Below are 27948 nucleotides of genomic sequence, written 5' to 3'. Positions count from 1 at the left end.
GTTCTACGTGGTTGATTATGATCACATACTTAACTCCATTCCCTCCAAAACCCCACTAAATGACACTAAGCAAGAGGCAGAAATAAATTCACAAAGAGAAAAGAGAATGGAAGAGGAGAAAATTAATAGAAAAATTTTGGGAAAATAGAAATCAGATAGGCCAATGATGAGTAAATTTTCAATGCAGGGACAGACAAAACTTAAATGCCTACAGACAGAACTGTCAGGAGGAAGCAAGCCAATATAGGACATGGAACATTAGGAAAGTATAAATTCAAGCACAGTTACATAAAAAGTCCAGGCTGGAAGGAGAGGGCAGCATGGGGGTGCCACCGAAAATCAAAGGATTGCTTGCAAGATGTTTTAGGGAGTAAACTTGCAGATCCTTCCTCACCATGAAGCTTGTCAACTGTCTCTCCCTCCACCTCAGGTTTGCTCCCTGCAAAGGTTAAACCTGAGAAGGTCTGGACTCAGGAACACAAGGAACAGTGACACAGGTGGAGGCATCACACAGAGAGGACTAAGTGAAAATTGTACACTCTGAATGGAGAGACTCAAAGCCCCTTCCCTTGCTGGGCTCCTAGAGCAGCAGCCATGTAGGAGATTGGAACACTTTTCGGGAGCAACTAACCAGCCCAAGAAAAGAGATCTACAGTTACTAAAACTACGGAGAAAGGCAGCTTCTGAAAAGAAAAAATCATCCAGTCATAAGGCCACCAGTTGACAAGAGAGAGAAAGCTTGTCAACCCGCTCACGCAGAGGGTTTCCAGTTTTTAGTGTCTCCATATACATCACATGGACAGCAAACAATCACCAGCCACATGATAAAGAGTCTAATGTGACAAATAAAAACTTTAAAATAGAGTCAACGTTGGAAGCAGGATAAAAACTTCATATATACATTATTAACGGCAAGGGGTAAAAGATATTGCACCCATAAAGCAAAGAAAGAATAGGATGCCATAAAAATAGAAATATAGCTAGAGCAAGAAAGAATTCTTAAAAATTAATATTATGATCACAGACATAAAAAATCCACAGAACAGTTAAAAGATAATAAAGGTAAATGTTCCCCAAGAGTAGAAGAAAAAGATGTATGAATAGAGGTCAGAAATTTTTTTGAACAATAAACTGAAAGAAAAATACAAAAGTTCCAGCATTTGACAAATCAGAGTTCCAGAAAAGACAGAATACAAAAAAACAGTGGGAAGAAAATTATCCTCCACCCACCCCACACACAAAAATCTTCACAATGAATGAAAAAAGTTATAGAGCAAGGCACATTATCATGGAATCCCAGAACATTAGGGGATTAAAAAAAAAAAGACTCTAGATGCTCCCCCCATCCCCTCAAAAAAGTCACATGTAAAGTAACCAGAATCAAAAAAGCATCCAACAATTCAATAATAAAATTGGAAGCAGGAGAATACGGAACGAGGCCTCCAAAACTCTCAGGGAAAATAATTTCCAACTTTAAGTTCTATATCAATCGTATGTGAGGAGAAACTAAATGATATTTTCACACACGCCAGATCTCAAAAAAAAAAAAAATTATATACACTCTTTCTCAAGAAGCAACTGGGCAATGTGCCTCCCCAAAAGAGAGACAAAACCGAGAGATAGACGCCACCCATCCGGGTCAATCAAGAATTCCCAACACGATAGTGAAGGAAAATTCCAGGTCAACAGCTGTGCATAAGGCTTCAAGAGTAAATGGTTCAGAATGGAGCAGGCAAGCAGGAGGCTCTGGAAAAAATGTCACACACACATACACACACATTTAAGAACCAAGAGACGAACCTGTTGTGTTTGACCTTATTTGAGAATTTGGGGATGGGGCACCTGGGTGGCTCAGTCCATTAAGTGCCTGACTTCGGCTCAGGTCATGATCTCAGGATCCTGGGATGGAGTCCCACATTGGGCTCCTTGCTCAGTGGGGAGCCTGCTTCTCCCTTTGCCTGCCCCTCCCCCAAGCTCTCTCTCTGTCTCTCAAATGAATTGAGTAAAATCTTCAAAAAAAAAAAAAAAGAATTTGGGGATGAATAAATGAATCAAAAAAAGAGAGAAACTTTAGTATGCTTCACAAGGAAGAACATAAAATCATAGTACACTGCATAACTTAGCTGTGAAAAATATTTACAGTGAAAACAAATTGAGATATAACTGTCTTGGAGAGTGAAGGGCAGGTATTTCAGGGAGGGAGACTAAAACAGAGCTAATCCCTTAACTCCCTTCATAGGAATTCAATGTTTAATGGGTAAAATAGAAAAAAAAAATTTAAGAAATACTAACACAAACATTTTAATTAGCTGTATGGAAGTAAATAATATAAGAAAAAGAGCTAGCTGAATGTAAAGTAATTGCCTCTCAGAGGTGGAAAACGATGATGCAAATAAGTAGGCAGGAATTTATAAGCTATATATGTATTACTGCAAATAAAAAATAAATTTTAAAAATGGTAGAAATGAATAAATATGTAAACCACCCAACCACATAAGACAAATTAACAATGTGAAATTTCATTCCATATAAAAGTTAACAGATAAATCTAAATCTGTTTCTCCTAGTTAATTAAATTATTAAAATTCAATTTAATGCATTTTATCTTTAAGTGGCAAGAAATGCACTTAGAAAGGTCAAATATGCCTAAATCATTAAGTCATACCTCTAGCTTTAATTAGCACATAATGAAAGGGTCCCTGGACACCAGTCACAAGGAAGAATCAGCCATCTTTGTTATTACCAAGTTCATTAACTGCAGCTGCAGATATGTTGGCCACTCCCATTCTACCACAGCCCTGACTGTGGCTTTCTTACAGTGAAGATTTGTCCTTATTGAGGGGCTCAGGATGGAGAATATCCAGCATCTGCACCCTCTTCCTATATTTGGGCAATTCCTCATCATGTGAGTATTGATGAGAGCCACACCTTTCACCATAAAGGTAAAAATGGCTGGACACTCACCTTCCCAGACTCCCTTGCAGCTAAGGCATGGGTATACAACTTAGCCTTGGCCAACCCTGGATCTAGAGCTGGAAACCCAAAGAGGCAGGAGCAAAAGAAAATCACCGTGGGTAAGGACAATGGCGACAACATCCAGTACCAGAGATAGCAAAGGCTTAGGAACAGAGTTGGTAGCCAAGTGTCTTGTCCCATTGTTGTGGTCAACGTGAACCAGCATGGTCTCCTATCCAGTGACAGGGTCCATCCAACCCTACAAAGAACTAATCATATCAATGACCTTGGCCGTGAATCTGGCTATGTAGTCTTTATTTGCTCCTGTCTTTTTTCCAACTTCCAGCAGTTCCAGAAACTACCCAATAACTGCTCAATAAATTCCTTCTCTGCTGAAATCATTCAGCCAGTCTCCATTGCTTCTAAGAAACTCTGCCTGATATCTTGTCCCAGGAGAGCCAGGAAGAGATATAGTTAGTTGTCTACTGAAGTTAAGAATGAAATGTTTATGCTCCATAAGATACCAAAGCAGAACCAAGGACATTTTTCCTCGGGAAAACATGAGGGAAGGTCAGGTTTTAAGGTATAAAAAGAACTATGCTGCTGGAATGTTGTGGGTTAAAGAAGTTTCAACAGGCTCATCAATTCTTTGAATTGTTTTCTCTCATTAGAAAACACATTCCCAGTTCAAATCCACTAACTGACTTTACAACCAGCCATGAGAATGTAATCAGTTTGTGAATTGGGAGTTGCCACTATTTACAACTGGCAAAAGACTCACACTCACGATTCTTATTGTTGTGAGTGGGCAGAAGAGCAGTGGGCGAGGAAGAACAATTTTCTTTGTCTTTCTGCTTAAAACAGAGTTTTCTGAGAGATGAGGCTGTTTGAAAAGCAGTGGTCAAGAACTGCGTGTGAATATGGAAATGCAAACCGAGGCACCCGAAGGTTTATATTCAACCGTAGAAACGTCAATACTGCGGAAAAGCTGCACCCCTCAGTTGGGCATACTGCAGCATATTTAGCTCCAAGTCGGAGAGAGCTGAAAACCCTGGGCAATTTATCTCCATGTGTCTCAGGCTAACCACACAAATTTTGCAGACGAAGCTAGAAGTGAAGATAGATTGCTTAGAACAAACTGTTGATGGGACCAAAAGGGCCTCATAAAAGAGTCAAATGCAGTCGTGACGTTAACAGAAACAGGGATGCAAAGAAAGCAAGCTTCACTCTGTGGTAGCTATTGTTTCTGGAAACTGAGGAGGTCTTTCACGACAAAGTCGAGCTACAGTTAAAGTCATGATACAGGACAACTACAGTTTCTGTTAGTTGTACAGAACAGGATTATACACACCCTGTAAAGAAGGCTTACGAAAGAAATGCAAAGCCTGATGCGTGCATGTAATTTCCCTGCCTGTGGTCTTATTTCATAAAGACTTGCCAAGGGATCCAACCCTCAGTCACAGAAGTCGGGCTGTAAATCACCTTGGAAGAAATTAATGGTATTTCAGGAGTGATGTAAAAGCTACCTCAAATTCTATCATCTGCCAAACCATCCTTACCATCTAGTCCTCTGTGCAGTCAGTTTCCATGAAATATCTAACAGCCCCTGAAACAAGAGTTTCATTCTACAGTTGTCCAAGTGAATTATACTGTGCTCTCATGGTGTTTTGAAAAGCTGAGATAAATTTATCTCAGTCAATCTCAGATCCACAGCCACCCCCCCCACCTTGTTTCATATGGGGATCACAATGGACAGTGATTCCACACAGCGATATGTGTATCAAAGTGAATACACCATCTAATCATCACAGCTCCGCAAAGAACGAGGCACAATTCTGCTATTTAGGTTTCAGAAATGAAAAGAGAAAAGGGGAGAAAAAAAATCCCAAGAAATCAGTCTCAAAAGCTGTTTCCAAGACTACCTTTTTAAGAAATTTAAAAATAAGGGCCAGTTTTTTTATGCACAAGTGTGAAGGAGGCAAATTCATAGCTAGCTAATGAACCTCAAAATGGTGGAACCCTAAATGGCTATTTCCGAAACAGATCCATCGTATCCAAAGCCTGACCTAATGTTTAGGTATATAGAAAGATCTCTTTGTTTTTCCTCCCTCTACAGTGGCTTAAGAGATCACCCAGAAATTCACACAGAGGGGTTTTGTTTTGTTTTGTGTAGGTTCCAGTTCCAACCATTATAACTAGCAGAGTTTTATATGTTTACTGTAAGAATTTCTATTGGATTATATAATCTCACAAATATCTTCTTACTCTGAATTTTTTTTACTAAACAAATATGACAAGATGAAATTAAAATAGCACTGATTTCACCAATATCACAGAATATACACTGATAACTAATGAAGCTCTAAGGCAAGTATAAAATGATGGAAAAAAAGTAACTGAAAGCATGTCAAATGAAGACCCATCGACCCTTTGACACTTACCACAAACACAGCAGTTCGTAGCAGGTGTGGAAACGAGTGAGTCATGTGACACACTCACTGGCCAATGGAGCTTAGCATATTCGAGCAACACGACACATGGAGCTGAATCAGAGACCTCCTGGAAAGATTTAGACTTCAAGGAAAAGAGGTTGGGTCAGATGGGGCCATATTCTGCCAGATTATTAAACCTATTATACCCATTATTTTTTTTTAAATTTTATGTGACATGGATATGTCCACACCTCTCCTATCTTTATAAAGGATACTAATCAACAACGCTGTCAAAATCAATTTCATGCAATTAAGGAACTTTCTGTATCCTGCCACTATCACTCATCACACTGCAGTATTCACTTTTGACTAGTCTGACTCTCCTACTAGACTATGGGATATTAGAGGTCAGAGGGGTATCCTATTGAACTTTTCGTGCTTAGCTCTTGGCACACATAACAATCCATTACATTGCTGATGATGAATGATGAATGAATGGTGTTACAGGAACGAACAGTGCTAGCTGTTTATTTGGTGATTTATCTGAATACAAAGATTGATTCTTGATAACAAAGTAGTTCGGGAGGCTTCCACAAAGTTACATGTCATTAAGAAAAGGATAGAAATGAATATTTAAAAATATTCAAAAGAGGTATTCACTGAAACATTATTCATAATAGGAAAAAATGACATTTTGAATTTTCAAAAATTGGGTAATGTGCTATTCTATTAGGGTCAGCCACTTCATAGATTATGGAACTATTAAAAATGACTAATCTGAAGGCCTACTACAGAGGAAAGTTAAAATCCCATGCTAATAAAACAAATTATTTTAATCGTGAAAGGCTGGAAGATTTTCCCTTAAGATCACAAGGATGCCTGCTCTTGCCACTTCTGTTCAACACAGTACTGGCAGTCCTAACCAGAGCAATTGGGCAAGAAAAAGAAATAAAAAGCATCCAAATTGAAAAGGAATTAATAAAAATATCTCCATTTGCGGATGACCTGAAGACCCATCACAGATATAGACTACCCTACAGATTCTACAAGAAATAATTCAAACTAATAAACGAATTTGGCAAAGGCACAAGGTACAAAATCAACACACAAAAATCATTTGTGTTTCTATACACTAACAATGAACAATCCAAATGGAAATTAAGACAATGATTCTATTTAGAATAGCATCAAAAAGAACAAAATACTTAGGAATAAACTAAACCAAGGCAAAAGATCTATCCACTGAGAACTACAAAATATAGTTAAAAGAAATTAAAGAAGAGTCAAATAAATAGAAAAACATCCAGTGTTCACTGACTGGAAGACTTAAAATTGTCGGGATGTCAATACTACCCAAAGTGATACAAAAATTCAAACCAATCCTTATCAAAACCCCAGCAACATTTTTGTGGAAATAGAAAATCTGCACATATTCTCTCTTTTAATAAACTTCAAGGGTGAATCACTCCAAGTTACCAACAAACACTTATAATTAAACTATGAAGTAATATATTGAAGACTGCAAATTGGAAGCTACCATTCGGACACACAGAAGATCCAATATTTAAAATAGAGTGGCATTGGGTTACTAGGGAGGGAGGGGGTGGGGCAGGGGGTTAAACAGGTGATGGGTATTAAGGAGGGCACTTGTGATGAGTGGGTCTTGTAGGTAAGTGATGAATTACTAAATTCTATACCTGAAACTAATATTACACTATATGTTAACTAGCTGGTACTTAAATAAAAACTTGGGGGGAAAAAGTACTCGTTTTAAAATGAGAAAATAAAATAGAATGGCATCATCACCAATATTCAGGCTGACAATGGACCAAGTTCATGACTTTTTGCATGAGGCAATCACAGCAGAGATTTGGTAAGTCTGTCCTATCAGAAGACAAGTCTGTCATTGCACTTAAAAAGCACGCCAAGAGGGGCACCTGGGTTGAGCAGCCGGCTCTTGATCTGGGCTCAGGTCATGATCTCAGCGTCCTGGGATCGAGCCCCGAGGCTGGCTTTGTGCTCAGCAGGGAGTCTGCTTGAGGATTCTCTCTCTTCCTCTCCCTCTGCCCCTCTCCCGCATGCAGGAGCGCGCATGTGCTCTCTCCCAAATATTCTCTCTCTCTCAAATAAATAAATCTTAAAAAAAAAAAAGGCATATCAAGTGGATAGTATAATATCAAAATGACTGGAGGAGTGGCCTTCTCCAGCAAACAGATGCCTAGGTCTCCACAAAACAGCTATAGTTACAAAGTGGAGGTAAGAATGGTAACTACCAACATCAGATACAGACAGGTTGAATCTGTTCAAAAACCATACTGTGTACGTATAGGAGTTATTATAGCTTCACAGAACTTCTGGTTGGACAAGGACCTTAAAAATCATATTGCATATGAAAATCATTTTCTGGATAAGAAAAGGAGTACCCCAGGGAGAGGTGCCTATGTATCTCAAGGTCACATAACCAGCAGGTGGCAAAACCAGGACTGCAATGTAGGTTTCCAGTGTTTCTCCATTTTCCCTAATGAAACTCCTGTGCTTGACGCTGGAAGAACCACCTTAGTCTGCTGGCAGAAAAGGTCTGTACGTGGGGCGCCTGGGTGGCTCAGTCCTTTAAGTATCTGCCTTCGGCTCAGGTCATGATTCCAAGGTCCTGGAATTGAGCCCCATGTTGGGCTCCCCGCTCAGCGGGGAGTCTGTTTCTCCCTCTGCCCCTCCCCCTCCACTCATGCTCTGTCTCTCGCTTTCTCTCTCTCTCAAATAAATAAATAATCTTAAAAAAAAAGGTTTGTTTGCCAGTTTTCTCCCCCTCCCCAGTTTTAATGAGATATAATTAACATATAACATTGTATTAGTCTAAGATTTACAACGTAATGATTTGATACATGTATATATTACAAAATGATCACCACAGTAAGTTTAGTTATCCATACATCCAACCATCCACCACACAGTTACACATTTTTTTCTTGTGATGGGAACTTGTGAGATCTATTATCTTACCAACTTTCCAACATACAACACAGTATTGTTAAGTACAGTCACCAAACTGTACATTACATCCCCAGAACTTATTTATCTTATAAGTGAAAGTTGGTACCTTTTGACCACCTTACCCCGTTTTCCCCAACCTCACCTCAGGCAACCATCAGATCTCTGTTTATTTGAGTTTGACGGAGGGGGGTTAGATTCCATATATATGTAAAATCAATAGTATCTGTCTTTCTCTGCCTGACTTACTTCACTTAGCATAATGCCCCCAACGTCTACCCATAATGCCCTCAAGGTCCATTGCTGTAAATGGCAGAATTTCCTTCTTTTTTATGGCTTAATAATATTCCATTTTGTATATATGCCATGGTTTCTTTATCCATTCAGCCACTGATGGGCACTTGGGTCGCTTCTCTGTCTTGGCTATTGTAAATGATACAATGAACATGGGGGCGCAGATATCTCTTCTGGATAGTGATTTCATTTCCTTTGAATATATACCCACAAATGGAATTGCTTGATCATATGGCAGTTCTACTTTTAATTTTTGGAGGAACCTCCATACTGTTTTCCACGGTGGCTACACATTTACAGTATTTTACAGTAATTTACACTCCCACCAACGATGCACAAAGATCCCTTTCTCCACATCCTCACCAATATTTTTTATCTCTTTCTCATAACAGCCATGCTAACCCTATGAGGTAAACACGAAACAATTTGACGGCTCTCAACTACATCAGTATACAGAAACCAACTCACCCCTATTCTAGGAAAGGAACCTCCTAGGATTACACGGAAGCTTTCTAAACAATGATGGACTTTTTGATAGCTGGCTATGACCATCCCATCCCTAGGGAAAGAGGTTAGGTCTGCCCTGTGCAAGGGAGAATTCCCAACATCGATCTTCCTGGGAAGAGGCAGAGCCTGAGATGAGAAATGAGAAGAAGGAAAAAAGACTTGGCAGAAAGAAAACGGAAGTGCTCCCTCTTCCAGAGCCTCATTCTCTTGGATGCCCAGACTCTACATTCAGATATGCTGACAGTCATTTCTGGGAGTGAGAAGCGATGGTCTGCACAGAAAGTGGCCCAGTAAGGCCGCGTCTAGACTTGCTATATCCAGTAGCCAATTTTACGGGACTCTCCGGGTTTTGTGTCTTAAATTCAATTTTTATCTGCTATGGGTAATTACAGTAGACGAGGAATGGAGTGGAAAATGGGAAAGCAGAGTCTCCAAGGAGCCACCAGAGTGCTGGCAGCAATGATCAGTAAGGTCCTCAGCGTACACAGGAACTCTGAGAAAGGACTCCTGGCGTGAACGCTGGCCTCACCCATCCAGTGAAGATGGTATCCTTTCTGGATCACGGGAGCTCCGAGGAGGGGGCGTTAGTTTTTAACAAGGAGACACAATGGGTTTGCTTGCAAACCATCCCCTATGAAACACAGATTTCTCAATACCGACAATACAGGCTACTGCGGCTGAGCACTGTGACAGCCACCCAGGAGGGTTACAGACAGCATCCACTCCAACTGGCCAGACGCTGGGTGTTCGCCTTCCAGCAATCCTGCCTATTTCCCCACCCTCAGTATCTGCTACTGATTCCTCAGCGGGGGAGAAAATTACCTTGTGTTATAATGCTTACAGTTTATCCCAGATTCAGGAATGAATAAACATCCTGTTACAAAACTCTAAACAATAAATATCGTTATTCCCATTTTATAGGCCAGAAAACTGAGGCTCAAAGAAAGAACTCACCCACAGATAGCCAGGCTCAGAGTCCGAATTTAATTCCAAAACAACCAAGTTTTAGAATTATAGAGGAATAATCCCTCTACTTTGGAAATCTACCCTCCTACAAAAGATTTCGCTGCAGGGAACAAGAACCTATGGGCCTTGAAGGCAAATGCATCACTGCCTCATAAAATATTAATATGGAAAAGACTGGTCATAGTATGATTTTAATCCCCCCCCAACTCTCACCCTGCAATCACTGTCAAGCATTACCTGAATACCTAAAACTTTTACACATCCCTGTATGACAAAGTATTAGTCTGTTTCTTCAAAGCCTTGTATATGAACTATAAAACCAATTTAACCCTATTTACCAAGAGAAAAACCTCAACATGTGTTCTATTGAAGCTTTGGGAGTCCCCATGTAAATGTCTCATTGGATTAAAATATTACCGCCGTTTTCAACAAATGACACAATTTAACAGTAGATTTAAGGGGAAAAATCTGAATTTAACAATTTTCCCTCCAGCCATTTCTTTAAACCTCTGACAAAAGAAATTCTGTTCTCAGAAATTATTTCTTTTACTTTCTACTCACAGAACAAATGAAAATACATCTGAATTAAATTACCAGTGCTGTGGAAACAGTGATACACTAAGTCAAAACTAGTGATGATGACATGATTTTCTCCAATGATGCCAGTTTCCCTAAACACTACCCATCATCGTGATAACCTTAAAATGCCCTTTCTCTTATGGCTATGCCAGCCATTAGTTGTAATTAAAGTTCATTTTGTCAAAATCAGCTTATTTTGCTCAACATCTGATTCTTTTCAGTTACCACTCACTGGCTCTCCTTTCTACTTATCATAAGAGACCAGACACTAGGCTCACAGGTCATTTTACTGGTGCTACATGCACATTAGGTGAATTCATCAAAGTAGTCTGAATGCTGTAAGATTTCCGTTTAGAGACACAGAATGTCACCAAAGGGTGGCCATTGAACTTATCATCCAAACCAGGACACGACAGGGAAAGGGGGCATCATCGAAAACAGGCAGAGTCAGGGCTGTCCCAGCAAACAGACACATATGGTCACCCAATTTATTAAAGAATCAAATACCAGATTTAAAAACCTAAAATCTTGGGCACCTGGGTGGCTCAGTCAGTTAAGCATCTGCCCTCAGCTCAGGTCATGATCCCAGGGTCCTGGGATTGAGTCCCTCATTGGGCTCCCTGCTCAGCGGGGAGTCTGCTGCTTCCTCTCCCTCTGCACCTCCCCCTGCTCTGGCTCTCTCCCTCTCAAATAAATAAAATCTTTAAAAAAAAAACCAAAACCCTAAAGTCTTAAAAACTGATATCAAGATCATGGTGGGAAAGGGGGCATAGAGGGGAAGGATGCAGTCTTTCTCAAGCATCCAAGCCCAACGGCGTTTCCAGATTCCCTAAACATGGCCCCTCCCTCCTTGACTCTTCAAACAGTTTGTACATGCGGGTTAAGACCAGGACATGTCATGTGCTCTCTTTACCTATTTATTGGTTGATTTTATTGCCACCCTCTCACTCCTCCTTGGTATTACCTTAACTCACCCTTCCTGTGAGACTCCTGTCCCCTCTCTTCCTTGTTTTACTTTCCATCACTGAGCCAATCAACCAGAGTTACTGGGTACTCACTAGGTACCAGGTACTGTGCTAAGTATCTCCTCCCTAAAATGGGGAATCCAAAGCTCGATTAGAACCAGTCCNGAATAATAAACCATTTTTGTGAGGCGTCAAAATTTCTACATCTTAAAAAACCTGACCGAAGCTCTCCGAGCCAAGACACTGCTTTTGAGGGGAGCGAACACTCTTGCACCCCTATTTCTCCTCCATCAAGCTGCTGACAAACGGATTCTATCTTGCCTACCAGTGAATTTCCAGCACCCTGCAGAGTGTCCAGTACAAAACAGGCACTCGATAAATGCCTACTGAGCAAATGATGAGGGGCTCATGGTTAACTACTTTTTTCCCGATTTCAGCTCGACATTTTTGCTCCACTGATGATCTCCTCTTAAAAAACAGCACCTCTGGAGTAACGGCTTCGAGATCAGCCCAAATCCGCAGCTCATACTCCTAGCCACTTAACAGCAATGCCAACCCTGCGCAAGGTTTCTAATCATTCCCTAGGCTTCCTTTTTCTTACGTGTAAGATAGTCCTAATCATTCTATATACCTTATTCTTCTTATCTATTAACCAGAGATAGCACCATCTAGCTGACACGGCTTTTGTGGTATTTGTGAAATCTGAAAAACAATTTACGTCAAGGGCCCAGCCAGCACCCGAGAAATGTGTACTGAATGCAAGAATAAATTGCCATTCCGTTCTATGGCTCCAGATCAAAATCTAACCATCAAAATCTAATTTGCCAAAGCTGATCTTCATTCAAACAACAGATAGGCATCAAGAGCTCTAATACACAACTGGAGTCTGTCTGCTGTTGAGCATCAAAGGAAGAGCTTAACATCTGCTTTGAAATGCAGGAAAACAACAATTAGTTCACAAGTAAAAGGGAAGGGGTGTACAATCCGGTTTTATTTTCCCTACCAAAGCATCCAAGTATTAAGGGCTTACCAGCACAGCAAGCTTCAGCTTTTTTTTTTTTTTTTTTTTGCAGGAGTCCTAGAGTGGGGGCAGGTAACCCCAGAAAGGGTTTTTAAATTCAGCATTTATTGATAACCCAAGCTTTTCCCCGGCAAGAATGCACAGGCCAAGTCTGCCCTGAACTTTAAAGGGCAAAGCTAAGCAGGCAAAAATCGCAGGACAAGATTGGGTCTGAAGAGTATTTTTATCCAGCTCGCTTGTGCTTCCAGCTAGCTCAAATAGAAAACCTCAAAGGAGAATCACATCACGAGTCTTTGAGCCACTTCACATCGATGAAAGAAAATAAACTCTGTGACAGACAGGCGCACGCGTGTGTTTTTGCTGGGCAGCAATGTTTTGAGACCCATTCCGCTGTTTTACTTCCCCTCGGGCAAAGCTGTGGTCACTGGGAAGAAGAAGATAAGAAGCTCCTTAGAGCTCGAGTTCCAGCACACCTGAATTTACAGCCTCCGGAGGCCAGGAGAGCTATTTACAGACCTTACTTCCGCTTTTCCAGTAACGGGGCAGAGACAAGCTGGGGAACTTCCCTGGGGTTTGGTTTCCTTTCTCCCAGCTCACATACACTACTCTCCTGGAAGATGAAAGCAAGTCCAGAGTTTTTCAAAGCCCACAGGCAATGTTGATGTCAAATAACAGTTTCCCTTTTTTTATTTATTTTTAAAGATTTTATTTATTTATTTGTCAGAGAGAAAGAGCACAAGCAGGGGGAGTGGCAAGCAGAGGGAGCAGGGAGAAGCAGGCTCCCCAGCTGAGCAGAGAGCCGGACACAGGGCTCGATCCCCGAATCCTGGGATCACTACCAGAGCCGAAGGCAGACGCTTAACCAACTGAACTACCCAGGCACCCCTATTTTTTTTTTAAGGCATCATTTCCTACTCTCCTTGGGCATACAGAGCATGAAGCAAAGCTTAAACTCCCCTCGTTAGAGTTCCCAAAAGCAGATGCAGTCCTTAGAGCAAAGGGTCATCCTGGGGCAAACATGGCTTTTAATAATGAAATTCCAATTCGATCCCATAAGCTCACAATTTTGCCCTTTTTTAAAGAATATCTAAGCAAAAGTGGCTTTCATCTGAATGCAGATTTTTTCCCACTAGATTCCCAATGAACCAGGCACAGGAACCTATTACCACAGCCTGGTTTCTTAGATTTATAGATGCTTTCTTGCCAAGGGCCACAGAGTTCATAAACCAAGAAAGTAGGATGCGAACCTAGGTAGTCTGACCCCAGGGCCTCTGATCATCGACCCTGAACTAGGAAAGCCCCTCTCTTTGTTGTCTGAGTCCGGCTGGGACCAAACAAGAGTGACCAACAGCTCCAGGGCTTCATGCGTTTTTGCAAAAGGAGGTCCTTACCTGCATGAATGGCAGGGCAACATTTTTTTGTGGACTCGTAAATACCATTTAAGACATCTGAGCGTTAGAGCTGCCACAGCTGTAAAGCGGTGAGCATAGCTTTAAGCTTCCAAATAGGACCCGCAAGAAATGCATTTTAGGCTGGGCTTCAGTCTTTAATAGCAAGTCACAAATTATTGTTCAGATAAAAATGGCAATTAGGAATTTCCTGAAACTTTAGCCATCAATCTAGATATCAAATTAAAATCCAATGACTCCTTTTTAAGTTCTACTTAACTATAACTGCAATTGAGGCTTTACATATATAAAAAAAAATATTGAATTTTAGGAGACAGGAAAATCTTAAAGAGATTACTTATCCTTTTTTTTTTTTTTAAGTAGGCTCCATGCCCAGTGTGTGATTAAGACCTGAGATCAAGACCTGAGCTGAGATCAAGAGTCGGACACCCAACCAAGTCTCCCAGGTGCCCCAAGAGATTATTCATCTTATCAAGGCATATTTTATCGAGCAAAGAGTTATGAAAGACAAAAACAAAAAAATGAATAAGACTGGATCCCAGTCCTCAGAATCTTCCCATCTAGTAAATTAAACAAAACATTGTGTAAATAACTATGACCCAATTCAAGTTAAAAACAATAAAAGATAAAATCAGATTCAGGTAGAGCATTTTTGGAGTTCAACATATAGAAAAGATTACTTCTAAGCATAGCACAGTCGTTAAGAAGATAAACATGAGAGTCACATAGACCCAGGTTTGAGTCTTAACCACTCCCTACTTTGTGACATTAGACAAGTTATTTAACCTCCCTGAGACTCACTTTCAAAATCTTTAAAATGGGACAATAACATCTACCTCTCAGAACTGATACAGGATTAAGGAAACTAAGACCTGTAAAACCCTTACTACGGTTCCTAGCACACTCTCAGGTTGACTGCTTGCAGTGCCTTCCAGTCCCAGACCTACCAGTTCTCCGTCCCCCGTGTCTAGTTCCTTCTCTTACCAAAGCCCCTTAACCAGTCTGTCCAGGGCCCTGCCAGATCCTATTATCAAATCTCCTTTATTTATTTATTTATTTTTAGAGAGGGAGAGGGAGAGAGAGAGACAGGAAGGGAGGGGGAGGGCAGAGGGGAGAGGGAGAGAGAGAAGCCCAAGCAGGCTCCATGGCCAGAGTGCAGCCTGCCTTGCGGCTTGATCTCACAATCCTGAGATCATGACCTAAGCCAAAATCAGGAGCCGGATGCTTAACTGACTGAGCCACCAGGCACCCCTATCAACTCTCCTTTATTTATTTTTTATTTTTTATTTTTATATTTTACTTATTTGTCAGAGAACGCACAAGCAGGAGGAGCGGCAGACAGAGCAGGTAGAGGGAGAAGCAGGCTCCCCACTGAGCAAGGAACCCAATGAGGGACTCGATCTCAGGACCCCGGGATCATGACCTGAGCAGAAGGCAGATGCCTAACTGAGTGAGGCACTCAGCTATCCCTCAACTCTCCTTTAAAGATGAGGAAATAGACTTTGAGAATGGGGAACATGCCCAATGTCATATAGTTAGTAAATAGACCACCATGTCCACCTCCACACTCCTAGGTCTTAGGGTACATGGTTAGTTCTTTGTCTAATTTCTCCTATTATTTTACAAGCAATTAAAAAGCAAGTAGAACATTTTATTATGCAAATTCTAAAAGGTACCCTTTCTAGGCAAGCCCAGACCCAAGAGCACACAGCTTTGTGAGTAATGTGGCGGATGGCTATTATTCCCCACCACTCACTGTTCACACATTCCCTTGTGCAGTGAACAATCTGCACGACCTCACATGGCGGCCCTGGGGCTCCAGTCTCATTTTCTCTTTTTCTGTCTATATTCCACACTGCCACCCAGGTGATTTTTGTAAAACTCTCATCTAATTATGAACTTCCTTCTACCTTAAAATTTTTATGGCTATATATTGCTTAGAAACCCCAATTCTGTAGCATGGCACACATGTGGCCCTCCTCACTCTGGCAGCAAGGCTTTTCAAATTTCAGAGCCCATTCTGCTCTCTACCCTGTCCCACGTTCCAGCCACAGTGGAGCTCTCGCCACTCCCAGGACATTCCATGAGCTTCCATTCCTCTGCACCTTGGCACGTGCTTTTTCTACTACTAGTTCCAACTATTCCTCCTCCCGCCTCCCTATCTTCTAACTCCACCCACAAGACTAACCTCAGTGACAACTCTTCCATACAATAAAGACATTTCCTGATTCCTCATCTGAAATGACTGCTCCTTCCTCAGCAAACCCAAGGCACCTGGGGGTCTACCCTCCCCACCACCTCGAAGGCGTCAGGAGGATATTGCACGGGCTTTGAAGTTAGATGAGTCAGAATCCTAATTCAAACAAATTTGTAGCTGAGTGAGTATGCGCAAGTTACTTTCCTCCCTAAACTTAATAATCCCTACCCCAAGAATTACTGGGAAAATCAATGGCTCCATGCTACGTCTTTTACACTTGCTCAGGCAGCAGAGCCACTCTAAGGGCAGAATGCAGGAACTCTCAGATGCATTTCATTGTATCATTGTATCATGTGAACTAAGAACTACTCTAGGAGAAGTGATGACCACATTATATGTACACGGGTGTTCAAATATAAAAAAATATATATGTTTTTACAATTATTGCTCGAAGTTTATCAACTAAATGCTTCAACCCTTTTTTTCCCAAAGTGTTAATTTAACTTAACAAGTAATCGCAGGTATCAGAAGTTTAAGAAAATATAGTGGAAGAAAAAAAAAACTAAAGATTCAAGAATTCTATTTATAATTTATTTTGGAGGGAATGGGTCAGTATCATTACTGAATTTTTGTAATCAAAGACTTCATCTAAGAGCATCCTCCCACGGTGTCACACGGTATAGGCTGAATAAATATTATTTAAATCTGAATTTGAAACTCGAATTTAAGTTCCTTGAAAGCAAGGACATATCTGTCATCTCTGAATAAGGAGCTCCTAGCATAGTGGTTGGCACATAGCAGTTGAGCAACAAATGTTGATTTAATAAATGAACTTAAAGTTGAGAAAGTATGCAAAGTCTAGAAAACATTTTGCATCTCTAATTAATTTGGATTGCAATTTACTCCAATAAATTCTAGTCCAAAGCCTATAGAATGCTGCTCCCTTTGTACCCATCATCTCATCCAAGATATTTAGAGTTTCTTGGAAGGGAGAAATATGTAGGTAGAATCCTTCCTTTGGCACAGAAATATTGATGAAGACAGCAAAGTGGGAGGAATGGGTCACCTGCACTCTTGTACTATAACAAAGGGACCAAAGAAGACACAGTGCTTTATACACCGTACCTGTCACACAGTGACACTTAAGAGTTTTGAATACCCATTTAGTCCCATGAGCCTCCTATTCAGAACATGTCTGGTTACGGTAAACACTGTAGGGATTATAGAAAGGCAAATCCTAGTCTATTCTCTGTTTGCAGATGGAAAGCCCACACTCTATATTTCACATATATATTCTCCTTTTGTATTGGAAAGCCAAGATGGCCTCAAATTAAACAAAAAGCTAAGATCCAACTGTTTTACTTTCACAAAAAATGATATTGTAGATAAATATTTATTCACATGGGGTTCATTATTCACTGCTAAGTGGAAAAAGACAGGATACCAAACAGTTTGAAGAATAGAATCCTCTTTCAGTACTGACATAAAAAAAAACATATGCACATGTTAAGCAGAACCGTAAAATAGAAGCTATTTTTTACCCTTTTAAAATCATCCATGGCTAATTTTTCAAAAGTGCATCTATACCTTATAAACATTACAGACTCAAGTGTCCAGAAATCTACCTTAAATAATTAAATAAAATAATTAAATAAAATGCAAATGCAATTAAGAAAAAATAAAATCAGAGGACATGAAGATGCCGAAAAGAAGTGTGGAGGTTGTTTTGGTTCTGGATTTTTCCTAAAACTGTGCTTGCCTCGCTCCATAAGAAATCACTGATACATTTAAGTACCCCTTCCAGTTTTCAAAGTATGGTCAGAAACATTCCCCTATGATTTCTGTCACTGTCAGAAAGGACAGCCTTCTTCCCTGCCCTGCCTCTTCCTTAAGGTTGCCTTCCACCTAACCAGTTCCTTCAGGACTGGATTTATACAGAGCGTACTTAAGCATAATAACCATCTTCTTTTCTTTTCTTCTTCTTTTTTTAATCTACAGATAAATTATGAACAGTCTTCTGTGCATATAAATATTCACCTATGACATCAGTTTCAGGAAGCAGGGATCTTTTTNTATAACCTTCTTCTTTTCTTTTCTTCTTTTTTAATCTAAAGGTAAATTATGAACAGTCTTCTGTGCATATAAATATTCACCTATGACATCAGTTTCAGGAAGCAGGGATCTTTTTGCCCTGGTTCCTCTAGNTTGCCCTGGTCCCTCTAGTAACACAAGGGCTATCTTTAGCTTATTATTGTGACCAGAAGTCCTACAGATGCCTTGCCTCTATAAAATGGAAATACAACTCTTACAACAATGGCACAAAGGGAGTACTTTGGTATAATGGAAGGAAAATACCTCACCAGAGACTACATTAAATTTTAAAGAGATGCTAAATTATTTGAAAGGCAGTTTAAGTGGCTTCCTTTCTAGGGGGCTAAGTTATATTTCCAATCTAAACATCAAATATCTGGATCCTGAAGCCCCCACAGAATTAATCTTTTGCCCTGTTCATTCCACTTCTGTGCTCAGACTGATGACTTCCAACATAATCCTCTTTCAAATACCGTTCCAAGAAGGAATAATAACTATACTACACAGGATTTCCTTTACATTAAGGTTAATATGTGAGTATAAACTTCAACTAAATAAATCGGTATCATTTTTTAAAATGCCACTGACAATAGTATTTCACTACTGCAAATATTTCACTGTAACATTAAAAAAAGTTTTGGAGAAAATCTTCAAAGTCCTTGCTTTCAACGAATTTATATTGACAGCCCTCAGAAATTATATTCGTGGTACGTGTATACTCTGTGTGTGTGCGTGTGTGTGTAATATTCTTTCAGTACAAATATCTTATTTAACCTAAAAAGGCTTCATAATTCATGACGCTTACCTTATAATTATGACATAATAATACACGATTTAATTATAAGCAAATTTAGAGTGTATACAATATAACAATGAAATCTGATCTTACTATTTAATACTTCTATGGAACTTCTAGAGCAGAGTTCTCTTCTGCCTTGTTTTTAGACACATTTTAACTAGCTTATTTGTACGGCCGGAAATGTAGAGGAACCGTAAAACACAAAATTTAGGAGACTACCTGGGAATTTTATGGACAAATGGTTCCTATTGTCAGTGATATTGTTTCTGGACCATGCCAGACAAGAGATGTGTGTGTGTGTGCGTGTACATGTGTATGTTTTGTTTTGCCTACATTCTTATGGGTCATTCATACTTCCACGTAAATTCTACAATAAAGCAGGCTGACTTTATTATATTCAAGGCCCATTTTACCTTTTCAAAAAGATCAGGGAATAAAACTGAACTTTATGGACCCAAGCAATTTTTTCTAAAAGAGAGCAAAACCATTCACACAATGTCTTAATTAGAATATCTCAGAGTACCTCCAAAAAGCTATAAAACAATAAAACTGACAGGCACAAAGATTCTCCCAAGACCAAGCTACATGAGGGACTTACTGAACAAATGATTACACATTTTGTTTTCCTTTCCAGACAAGAAAAGAGCCAAATGGATTTCATTCTTATTATAAAAATTCAGAACCAAAGAGCCTATCTAAAAATCTAAAACACTTGAAGCTGAGAAAACTGGACGGACTTTTCTGGCAGACCATACTATAATGCTTTACCTTTATAATTTGTCTACTGCACACCTGATAAAAGGTTTATCACAACCTTGAGGCCTCAGTTTATGAAACCCAAAAGACCTGGCACAATGCAGACAGTCATCCTAATCTCTTGGAAGGCTTTTTTTTTTTTTTTAAGGTCTCTCGAGTTCCTTTCCATGTTTCAAATCTATAAAAGCATATAAAACTTACAAAGTCAGGAAAGAATGAAAGGAGAAAAGCCATAGACCCACACTGTTAACTTTCTGAGAGAAGTGTAACAAGAATTTTTTTTTAAAAAAAGCAAGCTAGAAAATTACTTACTTTTTCCCCAGGTCTTTGGTACAGGGCTCAGAAGGCAAATTCCCTTTTCCCAAAAAAGTCTTGTTAATTAGTAGCAATCACTCAATGAGGTCAAGCAGCCCAAATATCTAAAAGTTGTGCAGAGACAAAAAGTTAAAATTCAAAGTCAGATCAGAAATTAAAAATCAAGACACCCCATTGCTATTCAGGGTCTCTCTGCATAATTAGAATCTAGATTTCACTGGAATATCTAAATGATGAGCCATGTTAGCTACTTTTCTTTCAGAACAATACCAACAAGGCCTGCTAAATCAAGATGGTATTTTGATCTGCCGTCTTATTAAAATCACTAAAGGAGGCTCCAGCAAAGGCTTCTTGGCAACCATTCATGGTAAAAATGTCCTTCTCGGGGAGTCATAAAAAAAATAACTGGGGGAGGATCTGGGCTTCTAATTATACTGTGACTTGGGAGGGAAAGTCTCCTGAAGTCACACTTGCCTGCCCCACCTTCCAAAGATGAGCTCATCTCACAAGCACAGAAATGGCTGTAAATAGAAATGAACAATAACAACCTAAAGAAAATCACCAGCAACTTGTAAGCTCCTTTACTGTGGACTGATTTAAGCACATTTCACTTTTGCAGGGGGGAACAAGAAGCGAGTTGTTTTTTCTAATTAAAGAGAAAATCCAAAATCTCTGTATGATAATATCCTCATTTGAAACAGAAGTTTCTTCCCCAACAATCTCACAAATGAATACATAGGTAATAACTCATAAGATGACAACGTTTGAGTAGATGCCGCAGGTAAACCACAACTGAAAGTCAGCATGCCCCCCCATCCCCAGGCTCTCCCATGCTGGGCCTTACGCTAGATGTAATTCTAAATGCGATAAACTCATTTAAAAGCCACAAGAGATTGAGAAATAGGTCAATTAGAAGGAGGCAAAGCCCTGCTGCAGGAGACGGGCATAACTGAAAAACAGACAGAATCCCACAAACATCAATAGGCATCACTCATTATTATTATCGTCATTGTGACTGCCAACACTCACACGATGCTCACTCGTATGCCACATTCTTCTTGGAAGCATTCTACACGTATTCACTCTATTAGGGATAGAGACCAGAAGAACATCCCCTCGACATCACTGTCTTACCACTCGGTACACTCAGTTCTGCTATGACATTTGTGTTTGTTCCAAGACTGCAATGCGAGGGAACAATCTGAGCATCACTCAAATTTCACATTTGTTTATGCATGATTTCATCGCAGGAAACCCTAGGTAATAGCAGAAGATCGCACCCAGGCAGAGCGCTGCTGAGTAAAGATACGCAGGGTGTGCAAAGCCCACGCCTCCAACATCTACGGGCGACCCCAATGTCCACCAGTGCTATGAGCTACGCCCGTCCGCATAGGATGCCCAACTTCCCTTCTGGTTTCAGGGAACCCTCCTTCCAACACTTCAAGTAACTCACAACCTGCAACCTTTGGAAGGCCTCAGTCTGCAAGACAACATCAGGACTTTGTCAAGGTAAAGTTTCACACTGATCATACTATTTATTTCTCAACCACCTAATATGTGTAAAATTGTGCTACGATTTTTATTCAGTTTCTACCTTCTTTTTTTAATGTGTCACTGATAAAGCTTTTTGAGTGTTGTGCCCTGACCCTATTGTTCCCATAAGTGCTGTGGATTTTACTGCATCATTTGGCATAGCATGGTGATTCTCAGAAACATCTGTCTCACATTTTAGCAGAACTGACTATACGATAACTAGGGATTATGAAGATGCTTGTGATTTGAACCAGAAGGGGGTAAATTGTTATTTTTACAGCTTTTCATAATGTTAAAGAGGACAGCAACATATGTAATACAATTTTGGAAAGATTCTCATTCACAATATTTATAATTATCAAGCGTAGAGACTTAAGGGTCAGTTCGAGTTACGTGACAACTTTATTTATGAAAAGTTCCCTAATGGTGTTAGATAAATAAGGTGCTACCACACCATTCTGCACAGATGAAGATGATGGCATTATACAGACAGATCCTGGCAGGCAAGAGGGCTTCACTGTAATTACTGGAAATGACAAACTGAACTGAATTAGTTTTCACTCCTTGAGACCAGTAAATTGAAAAAAAGACTCTGAATTTATCCTTTAAAAAGTCCAAGATATGCATAAAAAGTATGTATGCGTATGTACAAAGAAGTTTTCCTATATAATTAATATTATTTTAAGCAATTTAAAAAATATAAATACCCAACAATGGGTTAAGTTTTTTCTAAATCTGTAAATCATTTAATAAAATGGGAAAATGTTTCTAAGCAGTGTTCATTGGCAATGCAGACTATAAAACAGTATGTTCAGTATAGTCCCAATTTTGTTTAATAAAAGTATCTGTAGCTAGAAAAGGGAGGCGGGGAGTCAACATTTGTATAGCTGCTCATTAAAGATAATGAAATTAGAGTAGAATAATTTTTAGTTTCTTTGTATTTTCTCGTGGTAGCCAAACAATAACCACACCTACTTTTATAATTACAAATAACAATATGCTAGGAGCATCTGGGTGGCTCAGTCATTAAGCATCTGACTTTGGCTCAGGTCACGATCTCAGGGTCCTGGGATCCAGCCCAGCATCAGGCTCCCCGCTCAGCAGGGAGTCTGCTTGTCCCTCTCCCTCTCCTTCTGCCTCTCCCCCTGCTCGTGCTGTCTCTCTCTCAAATAAATAAATAAAATCTTTTTTAAAAACCACAAATAACAATATGCTATATAAAAATAGAACTAAGGCATTTGATGGGAAAAACCTCTTTTTATCCCCACTTTAAGTTCACATGGGAATCAGCCAATAAAGTACAGCCCAAGAACAAGGACACCAGAAGCTTCCTTCACAAGCATTAACAAATCCAGTCTCGTGACTGTACCCTTCAGAGTATTTTCTATCTCACAATTCAAGGCAAACACAGTCCCAGCAGGGACATCCAAAGTATATAAATCCATTACAGAGGCCAAAATATAATTTGCTTTTACTGGCTAAAACTGCCATGGATTTAGTAAAATCCAGATGAAAGAAGATTTTTTTAAATTATGTAATTGTATACAAGCTGTCTTAATGTCTGAAAGAAATTTCATTCTGAATGAAGAAATTGTGTTCTGGATAAAGCACCTTTCAAACAAGATCAAGAGAAAAGAAATACAAGGGGCAATGGATTTGGGCGTAGGAATCAATGCTCCAGTTGGTGAGTTTTAAATAGAAAGTAAGAAGAGACAGAGGCTGATCTTTGACTTCCAAAAGAACTCAGTTATATTAAAATCCTCCCAATAACAACGAAACTTGACTTTGAAAATTGTCCGTTTGCCAAAAGTGGTGACTCCTTAGTCGTGAGGGCACTTAGTTGGATCGCACACATGGACATCACGAAAGAATTGAATGGTGAGGGTACTCAGGAGTCAAAGGACCATTTGGGACAATGAGGTCACAACACACCTGAGTTCACTCACCTGTGCTCGGCTAGCAGCACATTTAAATAATGTGTTCCTCTCCATTTTCAGTGTAATCTTTCTGGTGTACTGCATACCCAGGAACTAGTGAGAACAGCTGCTTTAACATGACTCTATTCTCAAGAACGTACTGAGAATTAAAAGCCAGTGGTTGTGGGGGNCTCCAATAACAACGAAACTTGACTTTGAAAATTGTCCGTTTGCCAAAAGTGGTGACTCCTTAGTCGTGAGGGCACTTAGTTGGATCGCACACATGGACATCACGAAAGAATTGAATGGTGAGGGTACTCAGGAGTCAAAGGACCATTTGGGACAATGAGGTCACAACACACCTGAGTTCACTCACCTGTGCTCGGCTAGCAGCACATTTAAATAATGTGTTCCTCTCCATTTTCAGTGTAACCTTTCTGGTGTACTGCATACCCAGGAACTAGTGAGAACAGCTGCTTTAACATGACTCTATTCTCAAGAACGTACTGAGAATTAAAAGCCAGTGGTTGTGGGGGTGTGTGTGTGTTTCTGTTTCATAAAATTACAAAGCATCTGTAACATTCAGCGTATACATTGGAATAAAAACCATATTCCTGCTGGACAAAGTATTATACATGTAGTAGTCTTTATATTTTTGTTTTGTTTTTTTTTTCCACTTCCACAAATGCTGACTTTGATAAAAACCAAACAAAACCCTTATGTTTCAATTTTGCTTTTATATTTTTAAGCATTTTCGTAGGTTCCCTATCAAATGGACACGAAAGCTACTGGCTTCATGTTTTGTTTTAAAGAATAGAAAAGGCAAAATGAACATTTAAATTATGCTATTATTTATACAAAAAGATCACAGAGGACACATTGAGTTTCAAAAAATCAGTCGATTCAAGATACCTCTCAGAGGCTCTACCATCTTATCAAATGCATGCTGATTACTTTGGAAAATATCTGAAATTCTTGGCTTCTGAGTCTCACAAGTTGCCACCTAAAATGCGGCACATATGCACCTCCAATAATCTGCAACCAGATATTATAATCAGCACGCAAAGTCAGATATTATAGTCAATTGTGAGTATTCAAAATAAAAAGTATTTTAATTTTTAAAGGCCACGCTGAATTATACATCCACCTATGCATACCACCTGCTGACCCTGAAAATACAGAGCATTTAGGAACTCTCAGGATGGAAACCACATTTCTTAAATCGCCCTAGGACTTAGCACATATACAGCTCAGGGGAATATGCTCTCTTAGCATTACCAGATATAAAAAAGGAGCAACCAATTTTCAGAGTCTACCTGGAAAACAAGCAGGAATTATGTCCTGGGGCTCTCTAGCCACTCCTTGGGCAGAAATCCAACCCACATAATTTAAACTGGTCTTCGGCACCACCTCACTTCCCTTTTCGCCTCACTGTGTCACTCCGGTCCAAAGCCAGAAGACCTTCACTCTTTATGGCCTCTTCCTCTCAACTGGTTCTTTCCTTCCAACTTCTAAACAACCAGTGGCTCCATGGGAATATTTTAGCAGAAACTGGAGGATGGGAGAGCTTATACAAATGACTGTTGACATTTAATTTTCTCTAGATCATATGCATTTTTAAAGAAAAGCTTGAGCACCCAGACCTTGGCTTCTAAATACCTTAGTTCATTCCACAAACAGTTGGGTCCAGGCCCGGGGCAAGGGCAGCACCAAATTGCCAAGAATAGCTTACTATGCCAGAAACTAAGAAAATGCTCAAATATTAACGCAGACGTGACAAAAGGACACAGGAGCCACTTCAAAGCGGCTCCCACTGGCCAGATGTGGGACAATTTGAACAACAGCAAAAAAAAAAAAAAAAAAAAAAAAAAAGAATGATATGGATGAATTAGAGCATATTGAATTAAAAAAAGGAACCATAAATCCACAGACATTCATGAAAGAGGGGATAGCAGGAAGCTCTTCTTTATGAAGAATGCCAGCTAATAAAACACCAAAGGAATAGCAGAACTAGAATATCCCACTTTGCAACCACCCGGGCAATAACTGACTCAATCAAAGATCATTAATGGATGCTAAAACCATTAGGGAAAGGATTCTGTGGATCGGAACACTCACACAGTCTCAGAGTATCACCCCACAGATTACTTACCACTTGCCTAAGGGAAAGGGTGTCTTTATAATGGGGAATTCTGGCAGACCACTTTACCCAAGTGATAGTTAGCATAATCAATTATGGGACAACTGAATGTCATGTGTCTCCACAATCACTGTGTCATATGTTTGTCAAAATGCTTAATCTGTATCTAACCATAAAGTAACAATCAAACAAATCCAGATTGTGGTATTTTCCACTAGACAACGGTCTTGTGATCTCCCAAGATACCAGCACCATAAATGATAAACAAACAAACACGGGATAACTGCTCTAGATTAAAGGAAACTAAAGATACAAAGTTCAATGAGTGACTGTTGATGATTCTTAGATGAGAAAAGGAATAGTTATAAAGGACATTATTGGAATAACTAAGCAAGTATTCAAAAATTACATATTAGATAGTATTTCTTGGTGATAACAGTAAAATGGGTTATGTGCGAGAGTATTCTTGTACTTGGTAGATAACGTGTGAAAGTATGTAGGATGAAAAGGTGGTGATCTCTACCACTAATGCAAATGGTTCAGTGAAAATTATTTAAAGTGTGTCGATGTGTAGACAGCCAGACAGACAGACACAGAGACAGAGATAAAGGAAATCTGGCAAAATGTTAGCATTTTATATGGCAGGCTAGCCATGACCTATAAAAACCAGTAACCATCATTACTTGTGGGCTGCATCTACTCTGTATAAAGAGAGATCATAAAGGAGCTCATGGCTGAAAGGAAACGGACTCAGAGAGGTATACAACCTGCTGGTGACAGGGCATTTAGCCTGCCTTCAAAAAACTATTTCCAATTCATTTTTCTTCTGTAGCAATTAATGGTCACTAGTTGGGAGAAGAAGATTGAAAAAAAAAAAAAGAAACTCAGGAAGAGGATGGCAATGGGTAAACATGAGCAACAGAGAAGTTCCATTCTCCTCCACTCATTGTGAAGAAGAGGTAGGTCTCAAGGTTTCAAAATTCCGCCTTATTTCCTGTCCTGGTGAGAAAGCCTGTGTGGGTGTGGCCATTTCCACTGAGTCAGAACAAGTCCCTCTGCAAGCTTCCTACGACCAAACCCTGCGGAGGGAAGGCCAAGCACTTCATGTCATCCCCAGCCCTGGTCAAGCCCATAACAGGGCATGTCTCAGCGACAAGCCAGGGAAGCAAACATGCATCCCAGAACCACAGCTCTCAGCAGCTGCCCCAAGTGTGATGGGTTTGAAGCAGAATTCTCCCCACCAAACTTGATCCTTCGTTTCTATGACCCCTTTTCTTAGTCTATCCAGTCTCTAAACCGCAGCTTTGTCTTTCTCTTTGGTTCCCATGGCCCATCCTTCACACCCACTCTTGCTCGTTCACATCCTCAAGGCCATGTTGGCCACAGTCTCTCATATTCCAGGCAAATGGCCGCTCTTTCCTCTGTTCTTCCTCAAAATTTCTTTCTATGGTACTCACTTGGCACTTTTTTAATATCTTGCTCATACAGTATCAATTCCACACCCACTGTAGGTGAGTGTCGTGCTATGCTATCTTGTTTAAAAATCACCGTAAGTCTGTGAAATATTCTTTTATCCCAATGTTACAGAGGAAATGGACGTTCAGGTGAGACAATCTGTCCAAGGCCACGGTTGTAAGGCTGACATTCAGACCTGGCCTTCTGGTTTTACCCTAACTCCAAGGGGCTTCATATTGTGAGTTACAGCTTTAAACGCCATCCCCTGGCCTTAAATCAAGCAGATGATACTTGAAGGAAAGGACCCATTTCATCCAACTCTGTGCTCTCTCTAGAGCCTAGCAATACTCATAACTCATGTTCACAGGTTTATATTTCAAGCCTCAGCTCAGAGAGACCATTTTTCTTGGTGACTTCCACCCCTGCAGAAGCAACCAGTCAATCCTCCTTGCCCTCCGTATGCTTCTCCCTACAGGAAATTCAAGCCTTACCTGCAGCATCCAGGACTGCTACATGTGGACCCAGAACACAGGAGGCCCTTCACGAATGTTCACTGAAGGAAATGTTTATGTGTGAGACAGGTTTCTTGACAGGGTTGCTATGCCTTACTTAAAAAAAAAAAAAAAAAAA

General features: G+C 40.0%; 1 protein-coding gene and 1 long non-coding RNA gene across 13 annotated transcripts in view; one reads left to right on the top strand and one right to left on the bottom strand.

Annotated features, from left to right (window-relative positions):
- Window positions 1-27948, bottom strand: part of APBB2 (amyloid beta precursor protein binding family B member 2) — a 318990-nt gene that overhangs the window by 261054 nt on the left and 29988 nt on the right. For 10 of the 12 annotated variants that reach the window (XM_034671908.1, XM_034671900.1, XM_034671907.1 and 7 more), the window contains exon 2: window positions 20272-20378. The exons of the other annotated variants lie outside the window; for them this stretch is intronic. The gene's annotated coding sequence lies outside the window, so the exon portion shown is untranslated. The remainder of the gene's footprint in view (window positions 1-20271; window positions 20379-27948) is intronic. 12 annotated transcript variants of the gene reach the window in all.
- LOC109490733 lies at window positions 21711-26742 on the top strand. Its single transcript, XR_004628891.1, has 2 exons — window positions 21711-21783; window positions 26696-26742. It is a non-coding gene; the product is annotated as an uncharacterized LOC109490733 (long non-coding RNA).

This window comes from Ailuropoda melanoleuca, chromosome 11 (genome assembly GCF_002007445.2).
Source record: "Ailuropoda melanoleuca isolate Jingjing chromosome 11, ASM200744v2, whole genome shotgun sequence".
NCBI classification, from domain to species: Eukaryota; Metazoa; Chordata; class Mammalia; order Carnivora; family Ursidae; genus Ailuropoda; species Ailuropoda melanoleuca.
This window is presented reverse-complemented; position numbering and strand designations above follow the sequence as displayed.